Raw genomic sequence first — 15288 nt, 5'->3', positions numbered from 1 at the left:
TTGAATGCAGCACACACATTTATAAAACTGGTCAGACATCACAAATGTTTCTGAATGCTTATATATATAAGCTTTTTTAGATAATCATATTTTGCTTTGTGCTTACTTGAGGTCACTGTGTCATGGATAAGTACAGCTGATCATAAGTATAGTTGTCTATAGAAAAGTACTGTAATGTGGTTATTTTGAAATTAGATACGCTTAAAAAATGTGTATTTTCCCACAGTATAATAAACATATTTTGATCAATTTTGTTCCTTTTATGGTTTGATCATCTTTTGTTACTGCTTGACCGTGGAATCTTACAAATGCTTGCTGTCCCTAGTCACTAAGAATAACTTAGATGTGTTCATTCTCAGTGAGCCTCATTTTAGAGTTTATGAAAAGGAAAATGAGGCTTTGAAGAAAATAGCTACTGAAATTGGCCCATTTGATCGTTGTTGAGCCTTTGGTGCTGCTGCTCTAATGTCTCTGAGATTAATCAGGTGCAGTATATTATCTTTAAGGAAATTAAATAGTAGACTTAAAATTAAGAAGCCCATTAAAACAATTTGGCGAATTATTAAGTCCCTGACTGGTCAGAGGTGGACAGTTTGATGCTTTCATTGAGATGCAGCTTTAGGTGCATCCAGGTCCTAAATATTAATAGTTGGGCTTTCTTGACTTTCTCCTCAGAGGATAATCCTTGTGAACAACAGATGTGCTGTTCTAATACTTCTTTGTTTCCTGATGGTTTGGATATTTTAGTTTATACTGATTTGCTTCAGAACACTGCAGATGTGTTCTTTCAACTGTTTTATTAAGAGTCATGTACTAGCACATGTTCCTGTTGTATTATTATGCATGTTCCAGTTTAGCAGAGATAAAATGTCTTCTTTGAGAAGAGGCTTCTGTTGTAAATGCACCTTTATTTTTGGAAAAATATCAAATGCTGCTTTGAAAATTAAGTAATTTATCTAAAATAAAATACTATGTTGCTTGAACAGCTCAGTATTTTTTCCCCAACAAAATGGTTTAAGTTCATTATCTCTGTAAAAATATTCATTTAATTTAGGTTAGGTGCATCTATCATTCACCGCACATATTTACCATCACATAGTATAATTCTTTCCAGTTTTCTGTGTATGGGTGTGGGTCTGGCCTTTAATCAGGAGAGGCTCACGGGTTTCAGGAAGTGTGCCAGACCCAAAAGTTGTGGGGAACGGCATGATAGAATGACTCTCCACCTGCTAATCCACACGCAATGGTGTAAGCCCTGCCATTATAGGAAGAAGTAATGCCAATGTCTACGGTCATAGGACTGTGACAAGTTGACTTGGACTGATGCTTGATTCCCTATAAAAGTTTTCCCTGTGTGGAAAGCATAATTTCTTCTTCCAGAGGATGATGCAAATCTTTTCCATCCACTCTTCATTGTATAAGGCACAGGTAGCATCTCTTTTGTGCAAGACTGTTGAGTGTCTGCAAAATCAGAAGTTGGAGTTCCCCTTTCTGGCTTGTGTGTGTTTATTTTAGTAGGCATCAATTCATTTTTTGTATCACCTGGAATCTTCCCATAACAGAGGTTATGAGCTGACTTGTCTGCTTTTTTGTGTGCAATTGTTACTGAGTTTTGTCTTTCTGTGCCACGGTGAGGGTTTATGAAAATCCTTCTGGCATTATGCAATGACTTAGGCAAGAAAGTGGTTCTGCAGATAACTACAATGGGAGTGACATTGCTTGTTTTCCCTGTTGGGGAAAAGGTGCACGTTGTTTCTACCTGATGAATAGACATCAGCCCATCCACCTCCTGGACAGAGGGGGCCTGTCCCACGCCTGCAAGCCAGAAAGGGTAGTACAGTTGGCGCTGGTAGTCTGCTTCAGTGTAGTAGAACTTGATATTGTGTCTGGTGCAAACAGTGTTTGAATATCCAGAGTATTTTCCACTCCATGCATCTGATGAAGTGGGTTTTAGCCCACAAAAACTTATGCTCCAATACGTCTGTTAGTCTACAAGGTGCCACAAGACTCTTTGCCACTTTTACAGATCCAGACTAACATGACTACCCCTCTGATATCAGAGTAACCAAGGAGATCTCTTCAGCAGGTTTATCAGTACAAGAAAAGGGCAGTGGCTGACAGAGGCAAAGGAAGCTCGTCTTACCACTCTCAGGCTCATCTCTTCCTTTATCGTCTTGGCTACAGCCCAATAAAATCAAAGCCCTTCAAGCCAACAATCTTCTTACTGAATAAAGTTGAGTCTTTTGCCATTATAAAAACAAACCCTAGAATGGAAGTATTATTATTTTTCTTAAAATGTATCTGTATTACAGTAATGCCCTCAATGGGCTAGGTGCTAGCTAAACATATAGTCTCCCTCACAGTGCTTATGAGTGAAGATGCCAAGTGTGATTTATTTCAGAGGTGATTGAGTTTTGTAAAACATTTGAAGTTTTCATTCTGTTCAATAACATACACATACATTTTGTCAGGCAAGATGATTCATGATCTGCAGTACTAAAAAACAATACCCATTTCTATACTGTTGTGTACCCTCCCTCCGCAAAAAACTCATTCTTGGCTCGCTCAGGAACCAAACTGCCATTGGCTCAAGGGCTGGCTGAAAAATAATAGTTCTCTTTTGAAAAAAATGTCAGTTTCAACATTTATTTTTGTTCTAGAATGAAACAGATGTTTTGAAATTTTTCGTGAAAAAGTATGTGCATCTGGGTGTGTGTGACACACACCCACCCTGGAATAGCTACAAGGTACAGAGCAATATAAGGGAAATATGAGCCCCTGAGAGCAGGGACTTAAATATGGGTCTCCCACATCCCAGGTGAGTGCTCTAACCACTGGCTATTGGCTATTTTGAGGTGGGTCACCATCTCTCCCCCATTTTGACCAGAAATTCTATCCTGGACCTGAGAAACCTTGCCTATGAAAATTTTGTCAAAACTAATACATTTCTACAAAACTTAGTGATTTCAGTGTATTGGCATTTTCTGACAACAAAACATAACTTTTGTCAAAAAAGTCCAGACCACCTCTAATAGGCTGCCTCCCTGCAGTCGCACACAGAGGATAGCAACTTTGAAGGGGGGAATTAATGCAGCACTGAGCTGTACTAACTCCTGATGGGTTTGGAAAAGCATTTACCATGAAGAGATGTTTCCTTCTCAGATCTATCTGTGCTCCTGCCCCATATGTTCCTCCAAATCTACAGAGTTGTGCCATGCTTCATTGGCTTCTTGCCCTTATATTGCTCCTGTGCTCTCCTCTGTACCTTGTATCATAGTCAAGCATTTTAGGGCACCTATTAATTGGCAGACATAATTTTTAAAACTACTGTGTTTGAATATTTGTATTTAATCACATTTTTCATTTTTATTTAAATTTATCATGTACATACTTCATTTTATATCATTTACATTTCACTTAATATTCTGCAATACAGTGTTGAGTTGTAACAATGGAAGTTTATTATAGTTGTATTTTTACAGTTAAACCACCAAGTAAATTTATTTAATTTAAAAGTAAATGAGCCTATATTAAACTGGCTTACGCAGTGCAGCTTGGACAGTATTTTGATCCAACAACTTAAAATACTCATCACAGCTTTTTTCTTTAGTTGGTTGTTCCTGTTCCTTCATAAAGTTGTTTAATCTTGTTTTGCCTTTTCTTTGTGATCTGGGATCTTGCTTGCTACAGCAATCTCTGTGGAAAGTTGGGAATGTGTTTTGCTCAGAACACGTGTCTCCGTTGGATGTAGGTGGTCACAATTATGGTCCCTGTGAGATGTTAGTGGAGGTGTCTTCCTCTCTCTAAACCTGGAGCTGCTGCATAGTAATTATGCTGTGGGTTTCTTCTGGTTGAGGATTCTTTCCCTAGAGTCTGTTCTGTAATTCTTTTCTTACTGTGCATCTTCTGTGCCCTTTACTCCACCAAACTTCTTTCTCCTCCTGTTCTAGGCATGATGTCTGGCACCTTCTACTAAGCGCTCTTCCTCTGTTTCCTCCTTGTGGATACCCTCTGTGATCTCCCCCCAAGCCCTATACATTCCTTGCCAATTTGCTATTTTCTTGAGATACCATTTAATATTAGATGTCAATAGGAAGAACAACTGAGACTGGGATTTTCAAAGCCTCAAGGGAGTTGAAAGCCTAAATCCCACTAATTTTCAGTAGCAGTTGGGTGCCTAACTTCCTTTGCCCCTTTGAGCACTCCAGTCTCAGAGTCCAGTTGTGTAGTGAATGAAAAAAACAAAAAGTTTGTCACATTTATACGCAATGGCCAAACTTAAATGCCGGTGATGTACTACTTTGAACATTCTTTCATACTGCCCTTTATGGATGGTACAGCTCCCCCAAATTAAGCAGTTAAACCACTACCTATTCTCCTTCACATCCCTCCTCACTTCTGCTGTGATGCCTACAGTATACAGACAGCTGACAAAGCCTAGGAAAGTAGCCAAGTGGGGATGACACAACCGATATGTTTGTATATTTCATATTATTAAAAATGAGACAGTCTTAGCTACCACCATATGGTGCATAAAGCTTATCTGTGCAAAGAATAAAATAAAGTAATATTATCGTTGCCTCAGCCTCCCATCACTCCCCCTGTTTGTTTGTTACACTCGCTTGTTGCATCTGGTCTGAAACCCAAGTTGTGTGCTGGGTCTAGCGCCTGTCTCATCTTCATGTTTGTACAGTGCCTAGAACAGTAGGGTCTGATACTAATTAGGACCTATATGCAATAGGGAAATACATATAAATAATAAAAGGCATAGTGCACAAATGGATTCTTAAATATCGAGTGAAATCCTGGCTCCACTGAAGTCAAAGGGAGTTTTGCCATTTACTTCAAGATTTACCTCTATAAACAGAGGTCCCTGTTTCAGCATTTTGTATGGCTGTAAATATTTTCCTGCCTACTTTTAGTCCAATAAATAGCAGTATAAAATTCTATTACAAGGATCAATTTGGGCAATTTGTGTTTTGATGATTAAGATAGATCTAAATGATCATTACAACCAGACCCCTTAAACTCTCCACATCAGACAGTTGCATAAAAGCAGAATTTCACACTTAGAAGGACAAAGCAAGCTCTGATAACATTGTAATTTCAAGGCAGCATAACCAGATTATACCTGATATTCTCATAAACTGTTACATTTTCTATCTGCAGCTATTTTCTCCCTAGTGTTCAAAAGTGTGTGAAATTCTTATCAATCTTTTTAAATGTTAAAGAAAAACAAAGAAATGACTTTCAATATGATAATTAAAAGGGAATAAACAAAGCTAAGTACATGAGCTCTGAAAGGATATGTTTTTTGGAGAATAGGCTCTGAACCAAATAGTCAAATGTTCACTGCAAACGGTTCGGCCAAAACTGAAGTCCACCCTGGAGATTTACTGTAGTTCCTGTGTAAATGCTACAAAATAGAACATAAAAAGAAGAGTCCAAAAAAATGTTTGCATGTCATTATGAATTGACCATCATCACGGACGGTACTTATGCCTAATTCGTTAAATGTAATATCACCATACCTTTATTATTGTACAACCGTGTTTAGTATTAGTTTTTTATTTTCACTACTTGTATGCTGTTGACTTTTTCTATTCCACTATATTTAATTCACTTTTTAGTACCTCACAATATGCTTAGTTTTTAACTACAATCTTGAAGCCAGGATGCAAAGCTGTCCAATTTTCTGTTAAATAAAAAAGGTCAAACATAGTGTTGCTTCCTAGAGCAAGGCTGAAATTAACTATCAGATTAAATTTAGTTAGGATACTTTTATATTATGAGGTTATAATTTATTTGCATTTTTTAACCTTCTCACAGTGTAGGCTCCACTAAGCAGAATTTATAGACGATCAAACTAGTTGAGAAGGATGATGTCTACAGAGAAGCCTTTAATGGCAGCTAACTGCTTCTATGGGCCCAATTAAGGCTATCCAACTGTGAAACAGAATCCCTTGGGTAACAGTGCAGTCATCCTACACATATTTTTGGGGAGGAGGATGGAAGGGAATATCCACTGTAGCTGTAAAAAGGGAGTTTTGTAAATTTTCAGATTATTTTTTTCGATTCTTTAAACTTTCAAGATGCATTATTAATAAGGTCAGGGTTGAAGTCCCTCACTACAGCTTTACATATGCACCACAGTCAGAACTTGAAGCCCTAGTCACTGTGCTAGAGATATGGATGTGCTTTTGGTCCCAAATCAATCTTGTCACTCCTCAGAAAGCAATGAAAGATAATAAGTACTATTCACCTGATTGCCTTCCTGCTCTGAGACAGCTGGTGACGCTTGTCTTCCTGATAGCCAGGAGTTTCAGATCTAAGGCAGGGATAAAGAAAAGCTGGGAGCTTGCTGAATCTAAATTTGACAGTCGATGGCTGTGTAGAGGGTCAGGAGGGATAGAATCTGTGACACGTATAAGAAAGGAACAAAATTTATCTGCTCTGGTTGCAATGATTAGATGTCTCGTTGTCTGGCTTTCTTACAGTGGATGATTGATCATACCCGCCAGCTGGCTAATATCATAATTAACAAAGTTGCTACCACATCTGAGAAGTATAATCGAAAAATTTACCAGCAGTGTGATGCCATTGTCACAAAGATCATAAGCATTACAGAGTCGACTTTTGCAATCCTGGAGCTGCAGAACTATGTAGATGTGCTGAGAAGGGGTGCACTTGTACAGCTAAAGGTATGTTTGTTCTTTTCACAATAGCACTTGCTCTAATTGTCTCTCGTTAATTTAGGCAAATGTTCTTACGACTTTTAGGTTTCATTTCATGGTGCCACATGGAGAAATTTGGTTGTTTTATCTGAATTTTTAAAGCAGTTATAACAGAAACCAAGAATAAATTTTACCTAAGAATAAAAAGATTAATAATCAAAAATATAGTTTGGCACTGTGCACCTTATTTTTGTGTCAAACACTGTTTGTCAAAACTGTGAATGTGGTGGTTGTCATTGCTGATTTTCTCAGTTATAGGTATTACAAAAATGTTGGCAGCTTATCATTTAGAAACTAAAAATATTGTTCAATTTGTATTTTGTGATATTTTCTTAGGGTTTTTAGTTTAGTTTGAATCTGATTAAAAGATTAAAGGAAACAGTTAAAGCACAGGGCTCTTCCATTTGTAATTTAATGTTAAGGAATGTTGTTGCTAAAATATACATGTTTGTATTTACGTCTATATGTAAAAACTGAGAACAATATCTGAGCTGCTATCTAGAGACCCAATTCACATTGCATTTATAAAACGTTGTGTAAGCATTTCACTTATTCTTTTCTATATTTACTTGTTTCTCAGAGTTAAAAATTATTCCGCTGAGCCTTTTCTTCTTTGCCACTGTATTTTTATATTTGTGTGCTCTACTTGGTTGTTCAGTTATGCGCCGGAATATGTGTTGAAAATGCCCGCCTGACATATTGCTAATGAGTGTGAATATTGACAGTGACAGGAGTGTTTGTGTATGTGTGTCTGTGTGCCATATAAAAAAACCAAAAAGAGGAAGAGAGAGAGACAGAAAAGGAAATACTGGGAGGTAAAAGATTATATTTATATTACAGTGTGTGACAATGCTATTGTTATAGTTAAACAATACATTTGAAATATAAATGGGGTAGTATACAAAGGTTCCTCCACTTCCTCTCAGGGATTAGAAAGGCCAGTATGGGAGCCTTTTGCTTATTACTCTTTGTGTGCACAAGTAATTGTAACTTTTCAACGTCAATTTCCAGAATTTTGGAAGCAAATTCCTTGTGTTGCACTCTAGTTTTATATCAAGTCTTCATCAGGTGTTCTTTTGGACTTCTACCTATTTAACTATAAAGGTAAAATTGTTAGGAGCATTCAAATGATATTGTTTGACCAGAGGCTGGAAAGATTGTATTACAAATTAGCTAATATGATTGACTTTTATTTTGGACAAAAAATGGAAATATCTATGCAGACCCTTTCTGTTAGCAGCTAAGTCTTGTATTGTTTTCAAGATATATTAAAATCATTAATAATGAAACGTAATTCTGGATAGTATTTTACAGAGATATTTTGCAGTCCTCAGCCAAATTAAATGCAGTAAGATATTACTTTTATTTAATAGACAAAATAAGAAGTGGTAACTGAAACCCTCATTTTTAATGGACAATGCCTTTGTATCAAAATAGGACATTGCTCTGGCTGGAAAATGTTATTCCTGTCATCAATTTCCTATTGTCAGTGGTTTTAGCATAGCCTGGTATTTCTGTTGCTATTCAAGAGCAGTTTAAAAAACTTATAAATCAATATTTTGTTTCGAATAGGAAATGTAGTGAATAGCAGCGAAATAGATTAGTGATGTAATTGCAGACAATAGGCAAGATTAAGTTACTACAACAGTGTATTGTTGTTTTAACCTAAACCCCATAATATTTTATGTAATTGAGACTTTGTGCATTGTTAGAACTCAGTTGGAGTATCAAACCTCTGTGAGGATTAGAGGGGTCCACTAAAGCAACTGTCACAGCAGATGTGCCTGGTTTTTAACAGGATTATTTCCTGAGATGTGAAGAAATGAACTCTTGTAATAGTTTTAGAGGAATTAATAATGTTAGTAAAATGTTAATGGTGAATGTGCTAATGTAAAGAGTTAGAAGATTAGTAATGCAGTCTTTTGCATGGAAATAAGGATATAATAAATGTCCTGCAGGTGATTGGAGCTGCAACAATTTTATTGGAGATTAAAGTTTTATTGACTTTTGCTAGGGTGATTAACCCTTCTGAAATTAAAAAGCATGGCTAAATTATTCTGTCCAATTTAAATGCAAACACAGAAAAGAGTGGTTTGTCATTCAGGATTTAAAAAAAAAATGTTTTAATTTTCATTTTTGCATGTCAGTGAGATACGATTGCAGAAAGAGGAAGATTTAGTTCTGGCAAAACTAGTCCAGTGGCAAAGTGAAGAACTGATGTGGCTGTCATGGTAAAGGAATTCCGGAATAAAGAACCACTGTCCGAAGCTAATCTTTACACACGGGAGCTAGATGGTATCAATGGAAAAAAATGGGAACTCATTAAAGAGGTATGATATATAAGTCATATTGATGTATTTTGTCTCCCTTAGAACTTGATCCAACAAAGAATTTCTCACAAGTGAGCAACATTACTCTTGTGAGTAGTCCTATTGAAGTTAACAGGACTACTCTCATGAGTAATGTTGCTGACCTGCACAACCCTTTGCATTTGGAGCTTGATCCTGCAGGGGACTGAGATCTCTAGTTTTGGATCAATAAACCACATAAGCACCCGCTTAAATGTAAGCATATGAGTAGTCCCATTGAAGTTAAGATCTACTCACATGCTTAGATGCTTTGACTTCAGTGGTACTATTCACATTGTTTAATATTAAGAATACGCTTAAGTGCTGAAGAGGCCAAAATCACCTGGTAGGATTGATCCCAAAAATACATTTGCACTTAACCACATGTGTGACTTGAGTAGTTCATTGAAACCAATGGGACTGGTCACATACATAAAGTTTTTTGTGTTTGCTTAACTGTTTGCAGGATTGTGGGTTGGGTTACAAGGACCACTGTACTGCCTTAGAAAATTTCAGCAGTCTCCAACATAATTTCTGATAGATTTTGGTTTTGCATTGCGTTAGGTTTACATTAAAATTATGTTACAAAAAGTTTTAAACCCTATTAATTTATTTGTATAAAACGATAATGTCTTGATTTGTATAATGTCTTGATTTGTATAAAACGGTAATGTCTTGATTTTCCTCAGGAATTCTTTGTCTTAGAAATGGCTTCAGAACTATCTAATTTGTTCTTATTTAGTTTTAAATAAAAAGAAACTCCAAGTTAGTGAATAATTTTGTAGTCATTTATGGCTAAATTGTGTCTTCACAATTCACCCAGGGTAAGGATCTGTGTATTGCTGGTCTGCCCCGAAGCAGTTCAGGAGGAAGATAGTGACCGTCTGAGGGCTTGGCTCCACAAAAACTGAACCAAAATAATTCAATCCATTTAAATTCATACCTTCCATTGTTTCGGTATAAATCTGCGTGTGGGATGTTCACATGTTGGATAAGAGGCTTTCACCAAAATATCAGTGTGTGTGAATTAAAACCAGTACAGTTCTTTTTTATCCAGTTTGTGTGTAGACAAGCCCTCAAAAGGTCACTGTTTCCCTCCCAGTTCCCCCCACTCATCTGGAGAAGGAGTAAACTATACCAGGTTAACATCTTTCCCCATTCCCTTCCCTATTCTGTCCCCTCCTGGCCACCTGCCTCTCCTCCTGCATGGCTAGCCACAGTGCAGGTATCTGGATCAGCTGTAATGGCCACTTCACTGACCCAGCCCTTAGCGGCTCAGTGCATAGTAAAAAGTTCCTATCCTTTTCTATAGCTCTACACTATTAAAATGATAATAAATGTACTATCTCCATTCCATATTCATTTTTTCCTCTCTTTCATCAAAGAAGAATTCATACTGAATTTACCAAGGTAAAGCAGTCCAAGGCATTGTAGTGCAGAAATTAAGGAGCCGGAGGTAGTAGCTCACTGCTGCCTAGTCTTTTCATTTACACTTTAAACAGCCTTCAGAAAGACAGTCTTCTGCTTGTGGGACCCCAGGAAGAAAGTGAGGTAGAGATGAAAACTATACTTGTGGTGGAGTGACCTAGATGGAACAGCTGGCAAAAATATAGAGGGGATCCTCCAGAGTAATGAATTATACCTTGAGGCTTGGATTAGCAGCATGTTTAACTAAGAGATCCATTTGCTAAAAGGATCATTGCCTGATTCTTAATTATGGGACTTGCAGTCCATTCCACATTTATAAACAACTCATTGTCTCTCTTTTGTGAGGGTGTAGATTACTAATGATTAGCTATCAGCTTTTGCCTCTGAAGTTCTCAAATCTTAAATTTACTGTATAAAAATGATAATTTTTACAAATTATACAAATAGTTTACAAAACTAATTTGTATTGAAATATCATGAATAATCAAATCCACACTAGGTATACCAAATAAATATTGAAATTATAATGTCCAAATTAATTTAAATACATAGAGTATGATATTTATTACTACCTACTGTAAATTAAACAAGCTTGGTCTTCTCAGACCTGAGTTTCTTTAATAAGATTTCCTTTAACACTAGGTATCCATCACATTTTGCTAATAAAGGGTACCTCTATAATCTCATGCATTTTGTCTCTTCATTACCATTAAATATGCCCATTCCCTCCCATATTGTAAAGTGAAGTGATAAATGAGCAGTAGATGAGTTACATGTGTGTTGGTTAGTCTCTAAGGTGCCACAAGTACTCCTTTTCTTTTTGCGAATACAGACTAACACGGCTGTTACTCTGAAACATGTGTGTTTGAGAAATTCTTCATGTACTAATCAATTTCAGTGTGAACCTCTTTTAGTTATTTAAATATGCAATAATTCTTTGATCAATATTAGTTTATACCATCTTAAATTTCCATAAATCTCAATAACAATTAATAAATGCAAAATTCAACAAATATTGGTATTCTAAGAGAGTATTAAATTTTCCAGCGAATGGTGAATTGTGCCGTGATGGCGCTTAGTGAAGAGAAGCTCTGAACTACATTTGTTTATATTTACTGATGTAGTAAGGGCATAACAGCAAACCCAACTATGTACAGTACTTGCCCACATTCCATTAAAAACAGCTCTGTAATTACTTTAGGGTGGAGGAAAGCACCAGCTGGGTTTTATGCTGTTACTGTAGTGCTTTTGCTACAGTGTGTACTGTTTAAAGCAGCATTAGTGACTGCAGCTTTTGTTTTGCTCTCTTAAGAAAACATTAATCAGGCAGAAGGACGTTCTTTCAGAGACAGGTCAAATCAGCTGTTTTGATGAAATACAGTGTATGTCAATGTAAAGGAATTATTTGACAGACTATGGACAACTGCTGTTCAGTTTAACATTTACATGACAAGTGGGTGAATGTCCCTCTCTTATAAGTCAATGCAGAGGAAGTGGAAAAGAGGTGAGATTATATTGTTGCTTCATACTGCCTTCAGACAGGATGGCAGGGGGAACTTTATATGCTTTTAGTTTGTCTTGGTAAAAGTTAGAAATTGCCTTATCCTAAATTTCAAGATTTGATTATAGTAACAGCAGTCAATGTGGCTAATTGATATTTTAACAGCCAAATACTTCAGAATACTATTTTCTACCATACGCTTTAATTTGTTTTCTTTTGAATTCTTTGTGAGGTGGATAAGGTGCACTCGGTAATGTATTAATACATTTTAGTGGTATTCAACTCAAACAGCTAAATTAAAACTGGAGGTTTGTTAACCCATTTAACTACGGTACTGGAAACTTTAGCATTTTCATACATTCTACACAACAGCAAATTACGCAGTACAGTGTGTGTGTATTTCTTTCTGATTCAAATAAATGCTATGCATTTTCAAAATCTTTATTGGGTTAGTCACTGATAATTACAAAGAGTTAATATATTAACATAAATATTTTAGTAGAAATGAGTAATTTTATTATAATCATAGTATACAATGTGGATATTAAAAAGTTTATTTGAAAGTGAGTATTTCTGAGCTATGGGACGGGAGAGACCTGCTGTAGTCTAAGAAAAGATAACATGCTATTTTGAAGAGAAATCAATTTTGCTTTATATTGTTCTCTTATGAGAACAAGAATTAGCCTGAGGTAGGCAAAATGGTAGATTAATTTTAGACATCTGTTAAAAATCAATAATTCCCTTCGTCAATTTTTTTCATCAGGTTCAGAATTTATGGAAGACTATCTACAAACTGACAAAGGTATTTTGTCAGCTAGACTTGCATAGCCTTTTGAAAGTGCCCACAACTATGAAAACAAAAGCTGAAGAATTTAAAATCAACATGTCACTTATAAAAGCTCTATGTACACCTGGGATTTAGCCAAGACCCTGGAATATGATGAGTCAAAAGGTAAAAGACTATGTGTTTGTTGTCATGAGTGTTCCTACTTTGAATGTATTGTCTAATACAAATTAAGTATTGCCTTTGATATTAATGTACAGTTGTCCCTGTGCTTTACTAAATGTTGTTCGGTGAAAATGTAGAAAAAAACCAGGGGAACTGGTATTTAGTAAGAGGCTTTGAAAACAGAGCTGTAGAAATTTAAAGTTAAGTAATTTGTAACCTGGAGTATTTTGGTGTAATTTGGTATTTACTATTTTACACTGTTAAGATGAGGTGAACATGGGAAGAGATCTCTTACATAAATGGGAGAAAAGAGAGACATTTTTAGTGGTGGTTTCTTGAAGATAGCTAACATATACCTTCTCTGAAGAAAAGAAAATGAAAATGCGCTGAGGGCATTTTCATTAAGAAATTGCTAGACAGGATATGAGAGCATGTTTGACCAGCATAGCCCATAAATACATAAATATTTGAAGAAACAACCTTGTAAGTCCTGTCTGATGATATTAAACCTCTATTCAGACATGAAACAACTGTTCTATATGGAAACATTGAGGAATACATTTAAACAAAAAATACAGTCCTATTTCTGAAAATACAGGCCAATTAAACAGTGAGATTTAATTTAGATATTTTTCACTGAGGCTACATCAGGTATGTATTAGTGCTGATTTACACTTTATTTCCTCATCTTATCTGCAAAAAGAGACTCATGCTTATTGGAATATTACTGAAGAATCTAGCTTTCCCCCCAAATTACACACTTTTTGCATAAATGTGCCTAATTACCTGAATTCAGTTTTGATTAGCAGTGTTAATTGATGCAGCTGTGGATGGGATCTGTTTACCTAAATTACCATGTGCAAACAGCAATACGTCTGAAAGTGAATATGCTAAACTGAAAATACTAATTAACTAAGACAAATTGTTATTCAAGTCACATCTCAGAGCTTTTTAATGAAAGCCTGGATGTGTCAGAGCTTTATAATATTCAGACAGAAATGTCTATATTACATATGATTTCTAAATTTAATTCCTGGGAACAGATGGGATGTCGGCCGGGGTTCTTTTGAGTTGCTTCCAGTATTAATGTGAAAATTTTACTCTATTGGCAACATTCATGGTGGGTGTTTGTTTGTGTGTGTGCGTGTGTGAGGGAAAGAGAGAGAGAGAGAGAAACTCACTCTGCTTTGACAATGTGCCAACCCAGTGCATCGAGACTGGTCTATTTTTTGACCAATATATTTGCAAATTTTATCCACACACTGTCCCCAAAATGAAGATAAATATACTATCTTGCAAATTTAATAAAATCAGTTAGTAAATTTAATCACACCATGTAACAGAAAGGTTAAACAGGCTGCTCTCAATGAAAGATTTTTTTTTCATTTTTTGCAACAACAACCTGTCAGCTTTCGAGGACGAGTTTCGAGGACGAGTTTCAGTTTAAGAGGACGAGTGGTGTGTGCTAGCAAATACACATTCTTTGCCTTTAAATTTTGCTGTTGTCATAGGACAGAGTATTAAAAAATTAATAGAATGACAAACAAGTGAAAATTCATTATTTCTGTGCTTACCTTTTGTATGAAGTTCTCTTCCATTGATAATGAGAGTAACTACCATTACTGTTAATAGGAGTTAAATAAATTGGAGCAGAGACCCCTAATATTATAAATATGAGCCCTTTTCTTACACCACAGTTTGTGTTCCTGAGAAACAAAATGGTAGAATATCAGTAATGACAACATGGGTGACTGTTTTCAATTGTAGACCTTGAAATGGAATTACATTAAACTATATTCCAAAAGTGTCACACAATGGTCTTTTTTTTAATATGTTATTTTATTTTAATTTCAACAATGCAGAATCTGGTATACAGACAATGTATTGTCCACTAGTTAGAGTGGATATTACAATGTAAATATGCTGCAGTCTAGCACCAAAGAGCATTAAGCACATATGGAATGACTTAAACCAAAGTGAAGAATGAATGTCAGAATAATATGTGTACTCTATATGTGCATTCTCCAACTTATTTATTCTTATGTTTGTGTGAGAGTTAAAATTTCGGCAGGTCTGTAACAGGGACCCATCAGCGTTAATGCAAAGCCCAATAATTTCTTCATAAGCTTTCTGTACTGTACTGTGAAAATGCAAAGCACAGATTACAAATATTGTGCCTAATTATTAATATGAAAAGAATTATTACAGTTGTAATCACTTAATTGACAGATTTTGACATCGCTGCCATAATTTTCTCAATTTTGATAATAGGACTAGTAAATTTAGACATGTAGGGTTGTATTTTTTGAAATTGTTGCCAAATTATTA

At 35.8% G+C, this 15288-nt stretch overlaps 1 long non-coding RNA gene across 1 annotated transcript in view; it reads left to right on the top strand.

Annotated features, from left to right (window-relative positions):
* Positions 1-9058, top strand: part of LOC144259451 (uncharacterized) — a 33647-nt gene extending 24589 nt beyond the window's left edge. Inside the window, exons 4-5 of the long non-coding RNA XR_013344843.1 lie at positions 6498-6701; positions 8882-9058. This is a non-coding gene — a long non-coding RNA (uncharacterized LOC144259451). The remainder of the gene's footprint in view (positions 1-6497; positions 6702-8881) is intronic.
* Positions 9059-15288: the final 6230 nt, after the last annotated feature.

Source organism: Eretmochelys imbricata, chromosome 1 (assembly GCF_965152235.1).
Source record: "Eretmochelys imbricata isolate rEreImb1 chromosome 1, rEreImb1.hap1, whole genome shotgun sequence".
NCBI classification, from domain to species: Eukaryota; Metazoa; Chordata; order Testudines; family Cheloniidae; genus Eretmochelys; species Eretmochelys imbricata.
Note: the sequence above shows the minus strand (reverse complement) of the source record. Positions and strands in the feature narration are given on the sequence as shown.